Source organism: Caretta caretta, chromosome 7 (assembly GCF_965140235.1).
Source record: "Caretta caretta isolate rCarCar2 chromosome 7, rCarCar1.hap1, whole genome shotgun sequence".
NCBI classification, from domain to species: Eukaryota; Metazoa; Chordata; order Testudines; family Cheloniidae; genus Caretta; species Caretta caretta.
In genome coordinates, this window is record NC_134212.1 from 36563749 (window position 1) to 36580398 (window position 16650).

Genomic DNA, 16650 nt, shown 5'->3' on the forward strand with positions numbered 1-16650 from the left:
CCAGAGACACAGTTACAGGACTCATCTGAGTGATGACAACATTATAACTCACCATGTGCAATGGTTAAGACCATGGATGGGTGACTTTGGATCCAAGATCCATCTTATCTCCCTATCATTTTCAGGAGATCCTCCTCTTTGGGGATAGTTTGGATCAGCCTTGAATGGTATGGTGGATCTCAAGATATCATTTCCTTCAAACAATCTTGAAAAACCACAGATGACCTCAAATAAATTCAGTAGGAACCAACTGTCTTTTCAAGGGTCCTTAGCTGATATTGTTCCAGGGTCCAGCTGTTCAAATACACCACGGTTAACATGTGAGCTTATAGAGCCTACAGACCTGTTAATCAATTGGACAGGGTGCACAGGCCTTTAGGAATGGCTTCTAAGATAGTTCCTCTCCTCCTCCTCCCAGAAATTCTGCTAATGGTAACAGGGAGTATGAAGAAATCATTTCAGACTGATGTCTTCTATCCATTACTATTTTCTCACTTTCCTCCAGCTTTTTCATGGGCCTCTTCTCCACTTCCTTCTTCTCCAGAAAAAGACACCAGAGCTGAAACTGTATGTTGTTGGCTGAACATTTGTCTATACGCTCACCTCTTCAGGAAGAAGAGGAGTCTGTTGTCTCTTCTTCTAGTCATCAAAAGATCAGGAGGAAGCTGTCTAGTTCCAAACCTCAAGTAATTGAATGAGTTTATCCAGTTCAATCCATTTCGGTTGCCACTGAGCAGAGTGAATTTCTCACATCTGTAGAACTAAAAGATCTAGATTCTATCAGATCTAGAATCCTAGCACAGGCTTTACTTTCAAACAGAGACTTTGCTCTGCCCTTTTGTCTTGCCTTGGCACTAAGGGTGTTCACAAAGACCGTAGCAGTGGCAAAAGGCCAGATGATTCTCTACTTGTGAAGGGATCATTACTACAGTTATATTTTTTGAAGTCTTCCCACTTCTATGTAGCTAGCTACATGCCTGGTGGTGAGAGAAATATCCCAGAAGTTAGTGATTGGTTATTCTACCTAGCAAGTTCAAACCGCAGAGGGAAACTCCTTGGTTCACTTATCAATTGTTTCCCTGTAGAACCCTGATTTAGAAGGAGGGAAAATCTCCCTTTTCACTTGGCATTTTTGAAGAGCAGTAATATTTAATGTAGAATTCACTGCTGGCTTGGGATGTTTGGTGCAGTGCCAATGCTAGCCAGGTTAGTTATCCTGAGTAATTGATATAGGATGCACATGTAAAATACCTATTATAAAGTCATGTAAAATTCATGCAGTTGTAAATAATTGTCTCATTTGAAAATGTAGGCCTGTCATTTATGTTCATTCTTAGAATTTTAATACATTCATTTTCAAACTTTGAAATTGTGACTTGAAGCTATTACCTTTCAACTGGTTTGCAACAGATGGAGCTTTTGCTGGTGCATATCACCATTCTCATCTAAAACTCAAGGTATGTGAATTAATCCTTAAATGAACTTTTAGTATGGATCCAGTTTGAAATTGATGTTTTGATAGATGCAGGTTAACAAGAGTGTTTGTTTTCAAGACCAGGTAAAAGCAATATGAGTATTTGGAGGGTTAAGCATTTTTCTAGTGAGAAAGAATTTGGATTTAAACATGCTCCCAAGAATAGAGTATTTCAGGCTACATCACAAAAATATTTATACTCACTCCCTAACCTCCAATATATGTATATCAGTCACTGTGGCATGGCCTTTTTCTTGGTCTAACCCTATTCTGTACAATTCTCTTGTCACCAGCTTCTTTACATACAGATTCTAAAGAGCTCTATTAAACATGTTAATTCTTTCTTGAGGCTGGGGTCAAGAAATGAAGCAACTGCATGCTACTTTAGGATCCAAACCTAAAGCAGTATTCTAGGGCAGTGGTTCCCAAACTTGTTCCGCCGCTTGTGCAGGGAAAGCCCCTGGCGGGCCGGCCGGTTTGTCTACCTGCTGCGTCTGCAGGTTCAGCCGATCACGGCTCCCAGTGGCTGCGGTTCGTTGCTCCAGGCCAATGGGGGCTGCTGCAAGCAGCGGCCAGTACTGGGAGCCGCGATCGGCCAAACCTGCGGACACGGCAAGTAAACAAACCGGCCCGGCCCACCGGGGCTTTCCCTGCACAAGCGGCGGAACAAGTTTGGGAACCACTGTTCTAGGGGATAGCATATCACAAAGAAACTTAACATATTAGTAGATATTTCAGAAATACTTGGAATGCTTTCAACAGATATTTCATCCTAGGCAAAGACGGGGCCAGACTGTTGAACCTTTTTGACCTGAGTAGCTAGTCAAAGTTATGGGTCCTGGGGATGTTCCAGTTGGGGGGTAGAAATTGACAATGGAGTCTGGTATTTTCTTTGGTGCAATTTTGTCTGCTTACAAGGAATGTACAAGGTCTTGCTTCTTCAAACACAGGAGGAATCATAAACAAAAGAGTTCTTTCTTAGCTTACAGCCCAAACCTCTAGCCAACACCTGACCCCCAAAACGTCTTTCTCTCTAGCTTTTTTCGGGTCATGCACTGCTCACAGATTGCTGCTTGGCTTTCTTGCCTTTTGCCTCTGTCTTTTCTTCTCCTTTCCCTCTCATACACACACACGTTACTCAAAATAATACTCTGCAAAAGCTTCTCCACCCACCCAGGCTAAAACTCCTGGGGGGATTCATGTAACCCTTTTATCTTAGGTGTGGGGGAGGGGACGGGAAGTTGTGATTAATTTATCCTTACAGTTATGCTATTTAAAGGGTATGATCACATCCATCGACCTCCCCAAGATTTTTTAACTCAGCCCATGGTGAGATTTTACTCATCTCAGAACACTACTGTCCCAGTGGTGATTAGCATCCCTTTTGACCCCAGACTCATGGAAGACTCTTAACCAGCCTTGGAAGAAGCTCACTCTACCCTGAAGCTTTAAAACTACTCTTATTTCAGCTCCTGTTCTACAAAGCATTTAAGCACCCACTCTGTTGAACAGGGATGAATTTAAATGTGTGCGTAAATGCTGAATTGGGGCCTCGAAAAGCAGAAATCTTGTCACCCTAAGAAACAGTCTTCATGAACTGTGAGCACAAGGTGATCATTCTTTTTGTGTTAAATGCACACAAAATCTAAAGTGTACAAATAAGTTATTTTACTGTACTGATATTTGAAGGGAAGACAAAATTAACCTCAGTAATTACCAGTCAGTTAGGTTGACATCTAAAATAATAGCTAGCTTGTGTTTAGAAGGGGGCATAAAGGGAATAGTATGTGAAATAATAGAAACTGTCCTAAGTGACAGGTTAGAAGAGTACCTATATGAGAACAATGTAAAAAAAAATGACAAGTGTGGCACTGAGAGATTTATATCTTGGTCAACAAGGCTTTCGAGAATATGGTGAATAAGCTTGATGATCATAACATACACAGTATAATTTATTTGAAAGTTCATAAGGCTTTCCAGGAAGATTTCTGAAAGCTTTCTCTATCTTTAAAGATCACCCTTCTGGAATGAAGGGTTGGTCTTTTCTCCCTTGACACAGTGGTGACTAATAGTGTCAAACAATTTTCAGTATCTTTCCTTTCTCTCTCACTCTTATTCCTGGCATCCATTCTGTAGTCTCTCCAGTGGCGGATTAATGATTTTGCCGCCCCTAGGCCCTGAAATAATTGCCACCCCTGGACCATATGAATTTGTTTTAGTTTTTGTACAAATTCGTTTGAACCCACCGGCAGCTCTTTCCTGCGGCAAGCCTGGGAGGGAGGGGGTAGAAGCGGAGAAGTGGCGTGCTTGGGGGAGGAGGCGGCGGTGGAGTGGAGGTGAGCTGGGGTGGGGAGCAGTTCCTCTGTCGTCCCCCCTGGATTACTTGCTGCTACCCTCCCCGCACCCCCAGCTCACCTCCGCTCCACTTCTCCTCCCTCCCAGCACTTTCGTGCTGCAAGCTGGGAGGGAGGGGGAAGGAGGGGAAACATGGCATGCCCGTGGGAGGAGGCGGGGCTGGGGATTTGGGGAAGGGGTTGAAATAGGGGGTGGGGAAGAGGCGGAGCTGGGGCGGGGAAGGGGGGAGCAAGCACCCACCGGCGCTGGGTAAAGTCGGCACCTATGGCTATTATAAATTTGCCGCCCTAGGCCTAGGCCTTGTCAGGCTAGGCAATAATATGCCACTGAGTCTCTCTCTGCTTCAATTCAGTTTTGAAAACACTTCCCTCTGATTTAGAAATTCTCAGTACATTGTATATATGTAAAGAAAGAAAAGAAACCTGGAAGAGTCCTACTTCTCAATGGCCAGTATAGCCAGGTATTACAGGCTCCATGAGAATCTACTGTTCTGTGCAAACTGGATTATAAGGTCATGTTAATTACTGTGTTTATAATTTTACAGTGTCCCAAAGGTTACTTTGTGCTCTGGTTACAGGAAAGAACCTCTAGACTCAGCGAGTAGCAACCCATTTTCCTACACTATCAGAGAAGATGAGGAGTATAATTCTTGGGTTCCACAATCTTGCCTGTTTGGTGGATTCCACTATAATGATGGGGGAAAGATTATTCCTTCCTTCACTTAACATAAGAATGGCCATACTGGGTCAGACCAATGGTCCATCTAGCCCAATATCCTGTCTTCTGACAGTGGCCAATGCCGATACTTCAAAGGGAATGAACAGAACTGGGCAATTATTGAGAGATCCTTTCCGTCATCCAGTCCCAGGATCTGGCAGTCAGAGGCTTAGAGACACCCAGAGCACAGGGTTGCAGCCCTGACCATGTTGACTAATAGCCACTGAGGGACCTATCCGCCACCTCAAGGCAAACTCTACTTTAAAGGCTGCACTGAATAAAAAAGGTTAATGGTTTCTCTGAAAAAAAAAATCACACAAAATATTGAATATTTGCTATGAAAATACCACTAGATCCCTTGGGAAATTTGTAAACTATTACAGGAATAGAGGGCCACAGAGATAGGCACTTGTGTTGAGCACATACACTTCACAGGAGCACAGTTTCTCATGAGACACATGAGTGGTTCATTCTAATCTGTCTAGGTCTTGGCACATCTTTCTGCCCTTTTACCTTGGTTCACTTCTATCTCATATAATTAAGTATAAGTCTACACAGCATATATATGGGTCTAAGAATATTTTAAAATTATTTGTACACCTAAATCAGGGTGTACACAAGTATATAGAGTAATATGTTTTTTCTTCATTCTTTTCTAGAGGTAAATGAATAGTGGAGGGAGTGGGGAAAACAGGGGAGGGAATCTGATCCTGAGAATTAGTTCAGACATTAAATGAATTTCAGTTCAGATGTATTTATGACTCTTTCACTTTTTAACAGCAGATGAACATAACTAGTAGAGAATTTTAAGCTTCATTATTTGGGGAAAGTTAATTTCAAATTGTATTTTCAGTTACAACATTAAAGTTTCACTCTGTGTATGTTAGTCATTCATGCTAGCCAATCAGGAAACAGAAGCAATATGATGTGATTTATGTGAATGACCAGTAACTGGCAATTAAAATAGTGTTAGGAGGAACCAGAAATGGTACAACAGAACATTAAAAAAAAATTGAGATAAAATCTTTAACATAGTCAGAGTTATAAATAGGTATCTAGATGGGGCCATATATAAGCACATAGATAAATCTATTTAAAACAGCATTATTAAAATGATTGTAGTTATAAAAACCTAAATGTCAAGATTGGGAGATAATAAATTAAGATTTCAGTGCCATCCTTACCTTGGTCCCTGTACCTCAACCTCTCATCTAATGCTCTACTACAGAACCTCATGATCCTAGAGAAATTTCTACATACTAGTCTGTAAACTGCAAACAGCCTCGCATTAGTTGTCAGAGTGTAAACTTGAATGACCCCCTTAGTACAGGCCAGGGACCATAACATATCAATTGTTAACCTCCACATATGCTTGATCTATTCCTGTGTTCCTCCATGTGCTTGTATAGCCTCCACCACCGTAGTATCTGAGCATAAGACCTCACCCTTGTTCACCAGGGTAGAGTGAGCTATTATGGGAAAGGTACCCCATTCAGCCACTTCCCATGTAGTGGTCAGAATCCTCATACTTGGCTACATGCATTGAAATGATAGTGCCATGTTGGTGAGAAACTGATTATAATGAGATTGGCATAACACGAAACCATAGTGCTTATGCTAATTGTTAGAGCAAAGCTGGTAAATGGTATACATCTAAGCTCTAGGACTTGTACATTTGTGGAGGCCCTACTATTGGATTTATGCCTTTGGTAAGTCTTACTAAAGATCACTGGAGCTAATTCTCCACTACCCTACATAGTTACCTTTTCCTGTGCTGGGTGTCTGAAAAGTGGGATAGTGTTTTAAGCTCACTTTTCACATAGGTGTAAATGACTACAGGAAGGCCAAAGCAGAGGAGAATTAGGCCCATTGCATTTTGTTCTGGTTGCTGCCTAAAGATGTCACTTTAAAAGACCAAGGGAATTTCAACATGATTGATCTCAACACCAAAAAGTATAAACTGAGAAGTTGAATCAATGGCAGTCCATCTTGCTCAGGGGCCTGAGGGCCGCATCAGGTTTCTGAAATTGTATGGAGGGCCGGTTAGGGGAGGCTGTGCCTCCCCAAACAGCCAGGCATGGCCCAGCCCCCACCCCCATCAGACCCCCCCCTTCTTCTCGCCCCCTGACAGCCACCCCCCTGGGACTCCTGCCCCATCCAACCCCCCTGTCCCCTGACGGCCCCCCAAAGACCCCTGCCCCATCCACCCCCCGCTCTCTGTCTCCTGACTGCTCCCTGACCCCCCACCCCTAACTGCCCCCCACTGCCCCATCCAACTCCCCCCTCTCCTTCCTGACTGCCCCCTGGCGGGACGCCTGCCCCATCCAACCACCCCTTCTCCTTGACCACCCCCGGACCCCCGCCCCTCACCTCCCCCTGCCGCCCCATCCAACCCCCCCTCCTTCCAGACTGCCCTCCCCAGGACCCCTGCCCCCACTCAACCACCCTGTTCCCTGCCCTCTGACTGCCCTGACCCCTATCCACACCCCCGCCCCCCTGACCACCTGCTCAAACTCCCCTGCCCTCTATCCAACCCCTCCCTGCTCCCTACCCCCTTACCGCGCTGCCTGGAGCACCAGTGGCTGGCAGCGCAGCTGCACCAGGACAGGCAGCCACGCCGCGCAGAGCACCCGGGTCAGGCCCCGGCTCTGCCACTGCGCTGCCCCAGGAGCTCGCAGCCCCGCCGTCCAGAGCATTGCGCCGGTGGGGCAGTGAGCTGAGGCTGCAGGGGAAGGGGAATAGCGGGGGGCGCGGGGGCTAGCCTCCTGGAGGACGGTCCCGCAGGCCGTAGTTTGCCCACCTCTTTGAAGCAATTACATAATCTGAAGCATTAAAAAAAAAAAAGTATCCGGCATTTTTAAAACCTCCCATGGTATCAGTCATGCCACCGAGAGTTAATATGTTCAGTCTAGAAGGAAGAATAAGACGAGAGAGATAAATGCACTTTTTCATGCACGGAATATTAGATATGTGGTGGGGAAAACTACCAGGCAAGGTTATTGAACATCACACTGCAGTTATACAAAAATACTAAATGACATTGTGGGGGGAATTAATTACTAAAATAGCCATAAGTCCTGATTAATCATAAGGCAGGACTAGAAAACTGCTTTATCTGTAAAGCCAGATTGAATCATGGGTAAGGTCTTGTCTTTAAGTCCAAGTATATTGTATACATGTTTCCAATTGGATTATTTTACATGCATATATAAATGGGGGATATGGGGGGCACTTGCTCCTGCTTTTAAAGATGTAGGTGAATGTAGTAATTGACTTCAGTTGTTCCATGCATCTGAGGGTAGGATTTTTTGTCTGGTCATTGCTCCATTTATTTATTTAATCTTCACCAACATTGTAAACCTGTGAAACATATATCTTTTATATAAACGTCTGGGCCAGGGGCAGGCAAACTTTTTGGCCTGAGGGCCACAGCGGTTTTCCAGAATTGTATGGAGGGCCGGTTAGGGGAGGCTGTGTCTCCCCAAACAGCCAGGCGTGGCCCAGCCCTCACCCCCTATCCAACCCCCCCCCCGGCTTCTTGCCCCCTGATGGCCCCCCCACGACCCCTGCCCAATCCAACCACCCCTTGTCCCTGACCGCCCCCGGAACGCGTACCCCTGATTGCTCCCCACCGCCCCATCCAACCCCCCCTCCTTCCTGACTGCCCCCCTGGAACCCCAGCCTCCAATCAACCCCCCTGTTCCCCGCCTTCTGACCGCCCTGACCCCTATCCACACTCCCGCCCCCAAACTCCCCTGCCCTCTATCCAACCCCCCTGCTCCCTGCCCGCTTACCGCGCTGCCTGGAGCCAGCTAGACACAGCGCAGCACAGAGCACCAGGTCAGGCCACGGCTCTGCAGCTGCGTTGCCCCAGGAGCTCGGCGCCCAGAGCATGGCACCGGGGGCACGGTGAGGTGAGGCTGCAGGGGAGGGGGAACAGCAGGGAAGGGGCTGGGGGCGAGCCTCCCAGGCCAGGAGCTCAGGGGCCGGGCAGGAGGGTCCCGCGGGCTGGATGTGGCCCATGGGCCGTAGTTTGCCCATCTCTGGTCTGGGCCGATAGTGTCTGCAGCTTTTGGAAGACAAGAGTATCAGACACACGTGAACAAGTCTCACAATTTATTCAAGAAAGAGGAATGAGAGGAGGGATAGAAAGACGTCGTTTATGATACAGACTGTTACAACAATTGCATTCTCCCATTCTGGAAATTCCCCTACCTATGAAAAAAAAAATCATAGTATCTCTCATTGCACAAAAGAGTGGAGGAGGAAGAGGAGCAGAGAAACAATTATGGGGAAGAGGTAAGTTTTGGAGCAGAAAAAGATGGAGGACATGAAGAGAGACTTGAAGAGTCTAGATAGGTGTTACAGATAAACCAAGGTAGATGTGGCCTGGTGGAGAGAGAGAAATGGGGTACAGATGTTTAAAAAAAGTGGTTTAAAGGAGAGGGAGAGAATAGGCTGTCAGAGGAGACAGGTTTGAGGGAAGACTTATGTAAAGGAAACAGTGGGTGCTGAGAGGAGAAAAACTGTTCCTGAGACCCTTGATGCAAAAAGAGAGAGAACTGAGGATTGATAGGCAGCAGCTGCACCTTTAGTTCCTATGCCCCTACTATATAGGCCATGTCTACAGTACAAAGTTAAGTTGACTTCATGTAAGTCGACATTGAGCCTCCGATTTAAGCAAGTCAATCTTGTGTGTCCACACTATGCTCATTGCGTCAGTGGAATGCATCCTCACTGGCAGGGCTTGCATCAAGGCACGGAGCACTGCACTGTGGGTAGCTATTCCACAGGGCATGTAGCTGAATGGAATTTTGGGTTGGGCTTGCAATGCCTTATGGGACCCAAACATCGGTGCAGGTGGTTATGGGAACATGGCGTTAGCCTCCCAGGATACACTTACCTCCATTCCTCCTTCCCTCCCTGATATCAATGGCAAACAAACCAAGCCTTTTTTGTGCCTTTTTTCATAACCCTGGGTTACCCATGCAAATGCCATAGCACGATAAGCATGGGCCCTGTTCAGCTGTACACTGTTGTTGTGAGCATTACAAGCACCTTGTGCCTTATCCTGCTTATTGACACAGCCGATACAGGAGCCGCCTCACAGAACAATGTAATGCCATGCAAGCAGCCCTGCTGGGAGACGTAGAGCAAAGCAATTTGTAGTTGCTGGCAACAGTCACACATCCCCTTCACATGGTTGAGCACCATTTCTGGGCCCAGGAAACAAGCACTGACTGGTGGGACTACATCGTTATGCAGCTGTGGGATGATGAGCAATGGCTGTAGAACTTTCGAATGTGTAAGGCCACTTTCCATGAACTGTATGAAGAGCTTTCCCTGGCCCTGAAGCGCAGCAATACTAAAATGAGAGTTGCTCTGACAGTCCAGAAGCGAGTGGTGATAGCTCTGTGGGAGCTTGCAACACCAGACTGCTACCAATCAGTAGGGCACCAATTTGGAGTGGATAAATCTACCATGGGATCTGCTGTGATCCAAGTTTGCAGGGCCATTAACAGACTTCTGCTAAGAAGGGTAGTGACTCTGGGCAACATGCAGGACATACTGGATGGCTTTGCTGCGATCGGGTTCCCTAATTGCGGTGGGGTGATAGATGGAACGCACATCCCTATCTTGTCACCAGACCACCTTGCCAAGGAGTACATAAACTAAAAGGGTACTTCTCAGTGGTGTTGCAAGTGCTGTTGGATCACAGGGGCCATTTTACCGACATCAACATGGGATGGTTGGGAAAGGTGCATGATGCAAGCATCTTTAGGAACACAGGTCTGTTCAGAAAGCTGCAAGCAGGGACTTTCTTTCCAGACTGCAAAATAACCATTGGTGATGTTGAAATGCCAATCGTGATCCTGGGAGACCCAGCCTACTCCTTGCTCCCAGGGCTCATGAAGCTGTATACCAGCAGCCTGGGCAGCAGTAAGGACCAGTTCAACCATAGGCTGAGCAAATGCAGAATGGTGGTAGAATGTGCCTTTGGACAGTTAAAAGGTCACTGGCACTGTTTGCTTACTAGGTTAGACCTCAGTGAAAGCAATATCCCCATTGTTATTACTGTCTGCTGTGTGCTCCATAATATCTGTGAAACAAAGGGAGAAAAGTTTCTGCCGAGGTGTGGGGCAGTTGAGGGAGATTGCCTGGCAGCCAATTTTGAGCAGCCAGACACCAGGGCAATAAGAAGAGCACATCGAGGGGCTCTGCATCTCCGTGAGGCTTTGAAAACCAGTTTCAGCAATGAGCCAGAGTAATGTGACACCAAGGAAAAGTAAGATAACCTGGGGCAAAAGGACTTATAACTCTGTGGGGGGAGAAACAAGGAAAGCTTACTTACAGGTGCACTGCAATAACAATCACAGATATGGGAATGGTCACCTTCTGGTCCTTGTACCCTCCCCTGGTGTTGAGTGCAAGGGATACCAATTTCCCACCTTCCCCCCCATGCACACACACCTCATAGGATGTTTTGGGGAGGAGGATGCAGAACTTGGCGGTGATGGCAGCAGGTTTAGCATAGGCTGCAGAGGGACTCTAGCATCCAGCTGCCTTCCTTGAACCTCAACCAGATGCCTCAACATGTCTGATTGCTCCTTCATAATCCGCATAATATCTTCCTGCATAGCATGCTCTTGTTCCCTGCATGCTCTCCTGTCCTCCCTGTCCATGTCCAGGTTCTTGGACAGTGTAATCCTCCATGCTCTGAGCTCCATCTTGTCACTCTTGGAGGCATGCATTAACTCACTGAACATGTCCTCCCAAGTCTTCTTTTTCCACCTTCTAATCTGGGAAAGTCTCTGTCCCGGTGTGAAGAATGTGCCAACGGGCAAGGTTTCAGCTGCAAGGAATGCAAAGCACAAGGATAGCACTGACAGTGCATACATTGTTTCTGGTGCAAGGTTAATTTTTTTATTAAAAAAACCACGCCTCAATACACTTCACCACAAGCCACAATGTCATCACAACCACTGGCTATTGCAAGAGTCAGTTTGCTGCTCCAGCCATGGTCAGTAAGGCCACGAGGCATGGGCGAGAGGTCTTGTGCCTCTGCTTTTGTGAAGATATCCTTGAGATCTCAGGTTGGAATTTGAAAAAAGCCTCCTTTCCCCTATCAACCTGGATGGTGTTTGAGGACAGGCACCAGTGTAAAGCCCTCCCAATAGTTTTTTTTTTTACAAAAGCAGCACTGGGGGGAGGAGGGGAGACACAAACAGGAAGTCTCCCTCCCCCGCTTTTTTTTTTTCAATGCTGCTTGCAATACACAGTGATCCCGTCCAACCATAGCCATGGCACATTTGGGAAAACATGGTTATGTGAACCAGATTTCACCGAACGGGGGGGTGGGGTGGGATGGCTTACTTGTTGAATTGTTTGCATCTTAAGGGCTAGCACTGAAAACTTCCCTCATTTCCCCTAGATGAGCCTATGCGATATCACTCTCCTGAGAGTAACAGAGGTAGCAAGGGAGCAGATGCTGCAAGCGTCTGGGTACAGACCTGGTCCTTATTCTGCAATGCTGTGTGCTGCAATGATGCCAGCAGTTAATACTGAAGTGGCGCGGGAAAGTGTCCCACCGGGTTGGACGAAATAAGGCAGCCCCTCCCAGAAACCTTCTGCAAAGGATTGCAGAGGACCTCCATGAAGCTTCCTAAAGATATCTGTGGAGGATTCCCAGGCCATCCCCGTGCAGATAAACAGTCTTTTTAGGAGAGCACCCTCTGCATAGCTGGAGTGGCCACTGATACCCATTACATCTACTTTTTTGTTCAGATTAAACATTAAAAAAAATAGCATGTAACCCCTACAGTCTGATTGGCAATGTGCACTCCCCAGAGATGCCTTCCTCGGCATCACGCTCTGCCACCAACTGGTCCTGTGAAAGGGCTCCAGAGCGGTCACAGCAGAGCACTGTGGGACACCTCCTGGAGGCCAATTCATTCGAATTACACAATGCAGTGTCTACATTATCCCCATGTGAACCCGTGGATGTGGAATCAAGTGGTACGCCTCTCGCCGAGGTGGAGTACAGAATTTACTTCACAGGCCACTTAGGTCAGTGGAAGGGACTTGGTAGTGTAGACACATGCATTATTAGATAGACATAACGTGACTTATGTCTACCTAAGTTTGTAGTGCAGACCAGGCCAGAGTGTGAGAGATATACCCTCTTCCAGTCATCTGGCAGAAGGAATTGATAAGAACATAATATTAACAGATGGATAAGATATTCCTAGCAGGGAGCTTCTCTAAACAGGACAGGACCAAAGTCCCATGAAATTCACTGTGCACAAGGAAGTGGAGTGGAACTCATCTGCTTCATTGAACGCATTTTAACTCCCGAACTCCCAAACAGCATAGGAGCATCTAGTAAGTCAAGTTTCGTCAGGAATAGTCAAATGTTGTACCACTGATATTCTGAATACCATTCAATTTTCTAGGTTCAGATATGGGGCATCCCAAATGTGGGCAGCATTCAAGCTGCACTCAGGAGTGACAGCAAAGGTGACAGATAAGGAAGAACTCTGGGCAGAGATGCCTGTAAGCCACCCTTTTCCTCTCCAAGTTTGAGACCATCCAGTCATATCCTTAGATTAAAGTAGACAAGCCTGCTCTATTTTATTTACACTGGCTGACAACAGCCTCCAAGGGGCAGATCAGGGATTGCTAGTATATAGGGGCATAACCCATTAGGGAGATCCTCCACTGGTAAGATCAGCCAGGTTTATGGCTGTTTTTAACTGCTGGAACAACACAAAGTGACTGCAATGCATCCAAGAACTGGGGCCAGTGGGTATAAAAGAACCAATCAATGTAAAGCATTTATTACCAAGAGGTGACAGTGATTTTAAATAGCTTTCTAAATTTATTTTCTCTTAGAAAATAATATGTCAACAGCCTTGAGGTAAAGGAGGGTTTAGAGCACTTTAATATCTTTATAATGAATAAGTAATCTTCTTTGTGATGTTAACACAATGCTGATATATGAAAGATGAAAATATATTGCTGCAATTTAGTAGCTCTATTCTTGAGAAGATCCCTCTTGAGTCTAGACCAAACACAGGCTGCTCAGAGAATAATAATAGGATGTGGCATGGATTTATACTGTTGGGTGTTTCTAGCATCCAGCAGTCTTGCAACATATTTAAACTAGTCTGTCTCAAATATTTACTAAATTAACTGCCTCTTTAGTCAGTTTCACATATCTAGCACTCTTCTGAATCATATGACCACTAGTCTACAGTTCAACAAATGCAGGGGAAGAAACCAGGTAATTAGAACTCATTCCTATTGGCAGCACTTCTCATTGAAATAAGGGCAAGGAAACCAAATAAGATGTATGAACACTTGCAAAATTCTGTCTTTGTTGACATTTTTTGCCTGAGCGGGTGACACTAATTGTGTATTTTGATATGCCAAGCGACATGATAAACACAGCACTCTTTGCCAATGTCTTTTTTAAATAGTTTCATAGTTGACATTCTGCATTTTTTAAAATGTCCATTTTGCATAGAAGTCATTATGTATTTTCATTGTCTTCAAGCATTCTATTCACAGTGGCTTATTCCTCACATTTTAAACGGCTGATAGATACAAAAAAAATATGGCAGAGGTGGTTCAACCCAGTGATATTAATCTGATAATTTTTACATGTAAAACAAGCCTAAACTTGTCTAAGTCTGGAATTTGATCAAATATTTCACACTGTAATATAGACCCAATTTCTCCACAGCACCTTTCTCTCTGTTCTTTAGGCAGCCTCTGCTATGCTAGGTGCTGTAGCTGCAGCCAGCTGCTGATGTTAACACTATCTAAACAAAGAGGGTGGGAATTCTGTGCAGAAAAAAAGAAGGAGTGGATCACCTTGGGCCCCAGAAACACCTAGAATCAGTATGAAATTAAAAAAAAAAAAAAAAACACCCATAGATCATTTACTCACCAAAACCACAATTTATAATATCTGTACCAAGAAAGACATGAGCCTCACATATATACATGTAAATTTTGTGTGTGTGGAAATATATAGTAGATATTCGAAACAGTATTGTTTTATAAAAATAAAATTTTATTTCTTGGCTGATTTTGTGTTGTTTATCATAGGATGCTAGGGAAAATGATATGTGGGATCACATCAAAGATTGGTATGTTCTTGTCCCCTTCCCCCAGCTTGTTTGTTGCTGCTGTAATGATGAGTTGCAAGATATGATCTGGGCATGTGTACATAAGAATATTATTGCAATCAAGCTGACCTGTTCCCTCCACTTTAAGTGTTCTTTGGGTATCTTCTGGTTGTAGCACTTTTGGGTTAGCCTAGTACAAAAGTTTAATTGCTAGTGTGATAATTTTCAGTGAGCTGTTTTCAGCTATATTTCTTCCTCTTAAGGCTCTTCCAACCCCAATAGTTTCAAACAAAAATTCTTCACTTCACAATCATTCTCATTGAATATTCATGATCAAAGTTACATTTTGGATTTGTGTTGTAAATATTTTATTGAGTGCTAGACATGACTATTTCTGACATAAATATGTGATAGAATGGTTTACAATAAAATATACCGTATGAGAGTACTTTGAATTTAAAAAACAAAACAAAAATAGACTGGTGTATTAAGCAGCCTGAGCATGTTTCCCTTTGCCATTTGAGTTCTTAAATTAAGGTGTTAACCCATTTAAAATGAACTCATCTTTCTTCCCAACTTGGGCATTTTATACAATAATTCAGCTCTTGATTATATTAACTAATTGTTAAACCATAAATCTGCTGGACAACATTAAAGACCCATCACTGGATACAGTAAAGATGACATGTTTAGAGAAAAGAAGCACTTGGTGCATGTATTTATTAAAGCTGACAGTCTCTACAAAAAGAGAATGTATGTGATTATAATGAGGTTTAATTTGAAGCTAAGTACTGTTTCATTGTATAGTCAGCTAGTTATGAATCTGATATGTGCATAAGTGCGGGGTAGAGAAACTGCTATTGACTTACAGTAGTTGATTCATTTTCAAAAATAATAATATACCAATTTAATCTAGCTCTGGCAGAGCAGTTTCTGTAACTACTGACATTTGTCCTCATTGGTTCTTAACTCCAATGGCTGGCTTGAAAAAAGACAATTTATTGCTGAAACTGACCTTAAAAGGCTGAGAGCTTTATTTTAGAAAATAACTAAAATCCATCTGTCAAATTTTGACAAATTACAAAGTAGTGGACTTTAAAACTGCAACAACAAAAAATATAAATAACCTATGTGTAAAATAGGATGCTTCAGGCCCAATTTTCAGAGGTGCTGAACACCCATAATGCCCACTCAAATAAACAGAAATTGTGAGTGCACTTACAGCTCAATCCTGTCCTGTGAAGATCTGGTGTAAAAGAAGGGGAAGAGAAGTATATTGAGAGCTTCTTCCCTGATAGCAGCAGTCAAGAAGAATACCTCCATATTAGAGCTGTGCACAGGATGGAAATTCTGCTTTACAAAGGATTCAGAGACTTCAACGTTTCTTTGTTCTGGTTAGAAGCAAAAACTGAACATTTTAAAATTCTCTGTAAAAGAAAATTCTGGGGAAAAATTGCTTTGCGTCAATTAAAATGTTTCATTGTGACATCAAAATGTTTCATTTTGATTTCACCATTTAAAATTTGATATATTTAACATTTCATAGTCATTTCAAAACAAAAAATGGAAATGTTTTGTTCTGAAAAAGTCAAAATGAGACATTTTGATATTGTCAGGACTCCTTTGTTTTGAAATGACTATAACATTTTTAAAACGTTGAAATATTAAATGGTTACATCAAAGTTTTTCTGACCTGGTCTGTTCTATAACATACATTAGTATCCTCCAACTAACATTTCCACGAAGGATTTTGGCTCATTGTAAGCGGCAAGCCACCACATAGCCAGAGAGCAGCAAAGAGCACTCATCTGTTCCCTGGCCCACCACTCAGCTTACACACTGCTCAATGTGCACAGGCAAGTCAGGAATTTGTGAGCGGGGGGAAGGGGAATGTTTTGCCAACATGAAAAAGTGCCACAGTTGTCCAATTATTAACCTGGCAATGAATACATAACTACTTAGCAGAGTTGT

At 44.1% G+C, this 16650-nt stretch overlaps 1 protein-coding gene and 1 long non-coding RNA gene across 10 annotated transcripts in view; one reads left to right on the forward strand and one right to left on the reverse strand.

Moving 5' to 3' along the window:
• IQSEC1 (IQ motif and Sec7 domain ArfGEF 1) overlaps nt 1-16650 on the forward strand; it is a 718662-nt gene that overhangs the window by 233005 nt on the left and 469007 nt on the right. The gene's annotated exons all lie outside the window — the stretch shown is intronic.
• LOC125640212 (uncharacterized) lies at nt 8661-16620 on the reverse strand. Of its 2 annotated transcripts, none has more exons than XR_012669274.1 (3): nt 16373-16620; nt 15902-16070; nt 8661-11399 (listed from the first exon to the last, which is right to left on the reverse strand). It is a non-coding gene; the product is annotated as an uncharacterized LOC125640212 (long non-coding RNA). The 2 variants fall into 2 exon arrangements; XR_007357745.2 differs by having other exon boundaries at nt 15902-16121.